Raw genomic sequence first — 6,500 nt, forward strand, 5'->3', positions numbered from 1 at the left:
GCAATTCCCACACTGTCTCTGGTGTTGTCCCCCGCAGGGCCATGGGTCAGTGAGGGGCATCATGCCTCATAGTGGGGCTGGCCATGTGGTCCTCTCTGGGAGCCTGTTTTTTTTACCAGTTTTTCCTGTGCAGCTTCAACAGTCCTGGCTCTTGATTCTATGTTTGAAGTGTGATTTCGTGTTAATGGTGATGATGATTTGCTAGAAGTTCTTTCGATTCAGAAATGGAGTAAGGAAGGACTCCAATAACAACTACCCTGTTTCCCCCAAAATAAGACAGTATCTTATATTAATTTTTGCTCCCAAAGATGCACTAGGTCTTATTTTCAGGGGATAGCTTATTTTTCCATGAAGAAAAATATGGTACACATTTATTGTTTATTGTTTTATTAAAAGAGAACTTGAACTTCCTGTCTGCTCTGGCTGACCAACAGTGAGCTGCACGGCGGCACCCCTACTGTTACAGTCTAGAGTCACAGTAGCTCCAGGGGGGCTTATTTTCGGGGAGGTCTTATTTGGGGGGGGTGCCTTATATTTCAGTGAGAGGCAAAACTGTACGTAGGTCTTATTTTCGGGGGATGTCTTACTTCCAGGGAAACATGGTAGTTGCTGTGGAGTTTATTTCGAGCCAGGGGAACCTCATGAGTTTCACAGTAGAATTGTCTTCCAGAGGGTTTTCCATGCCTGAGCTCTTAGAAGTTGATCACCAGGACTATCTGCTGAAGTGCCTCTGGGGAGATGTGAACTGCCAACTATTTGACTAGTTAACTGAGTGGTTAGCAATTTGCACCACCCAGGGACTTCAGAAAATAACTAGTTACTGGATAATTCCTATTTAGTATTTAGCTGATCTCGCTCCCCTTCAAAGACTTTTTCAAGCCCTATTTTCTGACTCATTGATTGTTAAATGTAATTCATCATTTGCATGAAGAAGCTTCAAAGGATCATTTGTATCCCCACTGGGTTTCTCTTGAATTCTCTTCAAGTAAAGCTTTTTCATGCTGGGAATTTGCCAACCTGATTTCATTAATTAATCTTCAAGTGGAACCAAAGCATATTTAGAACATTTATGGGATTTCCTATGGAATATCATCACTTCTGGTTCACTGCATCTTGCTGGGTTTGGTCATCATTATTTGGATTGTTGCGTTTGGCAATGGTCCTGGAAATACAATTTACTTTATGCTACAACCACGTCTAGGGAAAACCTGTGACTCCACTGTGGAGTGAAATATGGCGTACCCTCCCTGGCTTTGTGTTCTCCGTTTTGGAGATACTTCAAACTAGAGATGATGTATTTTTCAAACTTTAGAACTCCAGTGTGGGAGGTAGAGTTAAAACACTGCAAACACGTTTTGAAAAGCATTTCAAAGGGAGTCCTCTTCAAAATTGTATAAAAATACAATTATACTCTGTGGTAAAGAGAAAGGTTGAAAACAAGCAACAATGAAACAAGGTGTTTGCTGCCTGCATTAGAATGGAGGGGTGGGGATGCAGAACATTCTCACCATAGGCTTCATGAGCAAGGTATACATTTGTATGTCTGAAGAGTAGTTTGGCTCAAAGAATAACTAAAGCCATATGAGGCATTTTATGATAGGCTTTTACAGTTCATTAAACATTCATTACAAAGGAGATCTCAGTGGTGATTCAGTAGTAGAATTTTCACCTTCCATGTGGGAGGCCCAGGTTCAATTTACAGCCAATATACCTCAAACACAGCTACCACCTACTTGTCAGTGGAAGCTTGTGTGTTTCTAGGAAACTTAACAGATTTCAGCAGCGCTTCCAGATGAAGCTGGAGTTCTGGTAGCATCGTGGTTAAATGTTGAGCTGTGATCCTCAAGGTCAGCGGTTTGAAGCCACCAGTAGCTCTGCTGGAGAAAGAGGAGGCTTTCTACTCCTGTCAAGTGTGATTGTCTCAGAAGCACACAGAGGCAGTTCTAGCCTGTGCTATTGGGTCACTATGCGTCAGCATTGACTCAATGGCCGTGGTTTTTGTGGTCAGGCCCTAAGTAAGATGGTGATCTATTCCTGAATTTGCCCATGAGAACCCTCTCAATCACAATGGTCTGATCTTCCACTTTTGATGTGGTTGGCGCAGACTTGGGCAGTGTTTCCTTGTGTGGTCTATGGGTTGCCTTGAGTTAGAACCAACTCTGCAGCAGCGAACAGTAACATCTCTCAAAGGAGATTTGGAAGTGAGGTAGACAAGAGAGTCAGCTCACTCCCCTCCAGTCTTCTCTTGTGTGTCTTCAGCAGAGGAAGCCCCCACGTACATCTTTCACACTTGCTCTATGAGTAGAACGGTGCACATACTTCTGCAAGAGAACCCTTTAAACATCCACGTTGCATAAGATAATAACAAAGATACAAGCAGCAAGAGACAAGATAAAAAAATGAGATTTCATAAAACTGAAAAACTTCAGTTCATCCAAAAACAGTGAAAATATTTCACTTGTATTTGGTAGAAGCCACATATTCTATTTGAACCTAATAACAAAATATAAGTAAATATTTGACAGCTTAACGACCAAAGGACGAATAACCAAAATGCAAAGTGGTCAGTGGGCTTAAGTGGACATTCAGGACAGTGGGCGAGCATTCAAAGGACCGCCAAGGACATGGGGTGCTGCCCAACATTATTAGCCATTGGAGAACATGCCAATCCAGCCCATGATCAGATATTGTATCCCCCCATTATAATGGCTAATAGTAAAAATACATAAAGAAATGAAACAAAACAGAAAGTAACAAATATTGGTGAGGATGTAGGGGAAACTGAAATCTTCACCCCTCACTGAGGGGGAGGAAAATTGTGTAGCCATTGTGAAAACACTGTGGCACTTCCTCAAAAACCTAAAAATAAAGCCCAGATGACCCAGCCATTCCATTGCACTGGCGTATGCCCACACGACGGAAAAGCAGACACCCAAACAGGGACTTGCACACCCGTGTTCAATGCAGCACCCTTCCCCATCATCAAACGATGGAGTCAACCTAAATAACTGTCAATAGATGGACAGGTCGACAAAGGTGACACCTACGTACAATGGGACACAGCTACGTCAGAGAAGAAACGAGCTCTTAATGCATGCTACCATATGAACGGAGCTTAGAGACAGTATGTGGACAGAAATAAATGAGTTACAAAAGATAAATATTATATGATCTCACTTATATTAAAAAGATAAGAAAAGGTCGAGATATAGAGACCAAAGTTTATTAGTGGCTACCAAGGGGGCGGGGTAGGGGAGGGGCAGTAGCTAAAGGTGATTAAAAAAAACCCCATTGCATGGTGAGGGTTCCACAGCTCATTATTTAATTGCTGTCAGTAAGTTTTGCACCTGCAAAATACTGAATGGACAAAAGTTGTGTCATAGGTGTGTTTACGATGACAACAAAAAGAGTAGCTGAGGAGGCTGTTCCTGGGCAGTAAAAAAAGCTTTACTAGATTTGTTGCCTTGGTTGGCAGGTTTGGGGTCCAGGCTGCACTGGGGCATTCCAGTCAGTCGGCTTCCTCAAGGATTTAGTGCTCTTATTCTAGCTTCGATGTTGTTTCGGAGTGTCTTGGGTCTCCCAAGTCTGCCAGTGGCCACTCAAACAAGACAATTGGTTTCTATGTGCCTGGAGCCACAGAAGATGGACAGTGAGGAATAAGAAATGATGGAATCGTGGCTCATTGTCTCCATGAACAAGTGCTGCCTTTGGCACGATGCTGGAAGAACTGGATCATGCCTGACTATTCCTAAACAGTTTGATCAGTGATTTTATAGAAAAATCCTGATCAAAAGGGGAAATGCAGACAGAATTCCAAATTCTCATGGAGTGCAAGCTTTGAGGAGTCAAGGGGGCTGCAGGACACTCTTCCCAAATATACTCTTGTATACTCTTTGAAACATAGACAAAAAATATTCTCTGAAGTAAAATGTATACAAAAAATAATCTGGAAGCCAGACAGCAGTTTAGCTTCACTAGTGACAAATGTTTGCCTTCAGCATTTAGGCTCTTTTACGAGTTATCTGTGTAGGACCAACATGATAACATCGACTGGAAAGATTAGATAGGGACTTTGGGGACAGTGAGTTTATGCTAATAGGGGAGAAACAACAAAAGGAGGTTGAGAATTATGCTCTTCTTGAAGCACAATAAAATAAGCACAAAAATAACCACATCTTAAAAAGAAGATGCAGATATGTCGGAATTCAGCATAGATGTTAGATGCCTCTCTCGATTCCCCATTATTGATCGCTGGCCTAGATTTGAATGGCACATATAGCCTGTCCCATTATCATTAGTAATCTAAACTGATGATCTGTTTCGGTAGTTTTGGCATCACCGTGGACAGTCATTCTCGGGAATAATGCCAGCTACAAGAAGCCAAGATGATTTTCGGAATGTATTCACTTCTAAAAGTGTTTCTCATCGGGTTGGTTCCCGGACCTCCAGTGGGCCACGGCATCTCTGAACTGTACCCCCTTCTGAATATTGTGAAATTGTCAACGTTCTGCATGCAAGTCACCATCGTGCCTGATTTGGGGTCACCTGGTTGATAGGTCTGAAATGGCAGCTGGCATGTGGTCCTGCATAGGAGACCACATTCTGTTCCACAAACACTGCTCATTGCACAAACAGTGCAAGAAGCCTGTGAATCATTCAGGAGACAAAAGGCTCCTGGCCGTGTCTGGAAAGGAACAAAGCCACCCCAAGCCTTGTCGAGGCAGTTGCTTGCCTCCTAGTCCTTTGTCAGGGCAGTTTAACTTCCACGGTGCCGTTGTTTCTTATGGGATTGTCCCTCTGTGCAGAGACAGGTCTCACCCACAAACCTCAGTGAGTCCTAATTCCTACTCTACAGACACAGGCGCAGCCTGGGTTCTCCCAGATGGTGGCCTTTCCCTCCCACTTGACTCCACCCTTGCTTGATTCTTCTCAGGCAGGCCCATCTGGGACGAACCCACGTTGCTTTGTCTTTGACGCACCCCCGTCTTCTATTCGGTTCTCTCGCTTTCTTTCTCTGCATCCTCGGGCAGTTTTCATTCCCGGCTCCTTTCGACTCCTTTTCTCGCAGAACGCGTTGGCAAAGGCTCTGATAGACACCTTGGCACTGGAGTATAAATGACTGATGAGAGAGGTGTTTCTGCTCCCAGGAGTATTTGCATTGGAGCAACGAGCGACGTTTCGAATGGTGGAATTGTAGATCAGTGAGCCAGGTGGGGGAAGGTCTTGGGAGGGAGGAACCTTCTTCAGGCCCCCAAGCAGAAAGGGTAGGCTCCTGAAGACAGCTTCCTTCCAAGGTAGCTTGAGCTGGGAGGCCCAGGCTGCTGGGCGTGGGAGAGAATGGTCCCAGGCCCGAGACGCTGGCCTGGCTCCATGTTCAAAGTTTGAATTCCTGGGGCCCTGTCTGAAAATCCCGAGCAAGAGTCTAGCTTATCCCCAAGGAATGTTTACGGATATCACATTTGTGGGAGATGGTTCATGATTTTGTTGTTCCCTTCAGCTGGTTGGATGGATACTGCTTCAATGTGCAGGCTTCCCGCGCTTGCCTTTTGGTCACTGTGGGGACACATCCAGGGTCCCCTCGTGTAGGTCAGTTCCTGCTGACGAGAACCTCTATTTTCATCATTTCCCAGCTTGTCTAAATCAGCAGTGTTTTTGATACTCAAATGCCGATCTCTGGGTAAATGGGAAATTATTAGAGTGCAGTGAAATTCCTGCCGGCTTGGAGCACACATTCATGAGCACATCCCTGCCAGATGAGGTCACCCCAGTGGATGTCAAGGCGGGGGCAAAGCCACAGTGCAAAGCCACCCTTCTCATTGATTTCTTCCCTTCCTGGGTGTGCAAGCCAACCCACAAGTGCTTGCGCGTAAGATGGGGTAGATCTGAAACCATTCCAGCGCCATTGTTCAAATAACCAAGCTCCACAGCACTCGAAGCAATGAGTATCATTTTTTCCTAAAAACCAGTGAACATTTGTAGAGACTAGTTTTGGTTTCTGTGTCTAGCCTAGGGAATGGTGCTCGCTTCGGCAGCACCTATACTGAAATGGGAATGATACAGAGAAGATTAGCATGGCCTCTGTGCAAGGATGACACGCAAATTAGTGAAGCGCTCCACATTAAAAAACAAAACAATTACCGTGCATTTTATCTTCTATAATGCTTGCATGCAGATGGGGTCCATTGATGGCTTAGTGGTAGAATCCTCACATTCTGTTCAAGTCTCAACCAATGTACCTTATGCTCATGAGCCCCCCTCCCTCCACCATCTGTCAGAGGAGACTTGTATGTTGTGAAGATGCTGAGGAGCTTACAGTTCTCCATGACCAGGACTCTGATTATAGTGTAACATTTATGAAGCTTAGCAACATCGCACTAAGTCAAAGAAGCCAATTGTGAAAGACTTTCTATTGCATGACTCTTGTGGTAGCCACATCCAAAACAGGCAAAACTATTGTCAGAAAGCAGGCACAGTAAAAAAGTGTTTGTGCTGTGGATATG

At 44.4% G+C, this 6,500-nt stretch overlaps 1 non-coding gene across 1 annotated transcript; it reads left to right on the forward strand.

The window, feature by feature from the left end:
- Positions 1 to 6,016: 6,016 nt before the first annotated feature.
- On the forward strand, positions 6,017 to 6,123 carry LOC115871751. The gene has a single exon (XR_004047462.1). It is a non-coding gene; the product is annotated as a U6 spliceosomal RNA (small nuclear RNA).
- Positions 6,124 to 6,500: the final 377 nt, after the last annotated feature.

The sequence above is a fragment of the Echinops telfairi genome, unplaced genomic scaffold (assembly GCF_000313985.2).
Source record: "Echinops telfairi isolate 266 unplaced genomic scaffold, ASM31398v2 ScPeMD7_7400;HRSCAF=8409, whole genome shotgun sequence".
NCBI classification, from domain to species: domain Eukaryota; kingdom Metazoa; phylum Chordata; class Mammalia; order Afrosoricida; family Tenrecidae; genus Echinops; species Echinops telfairi.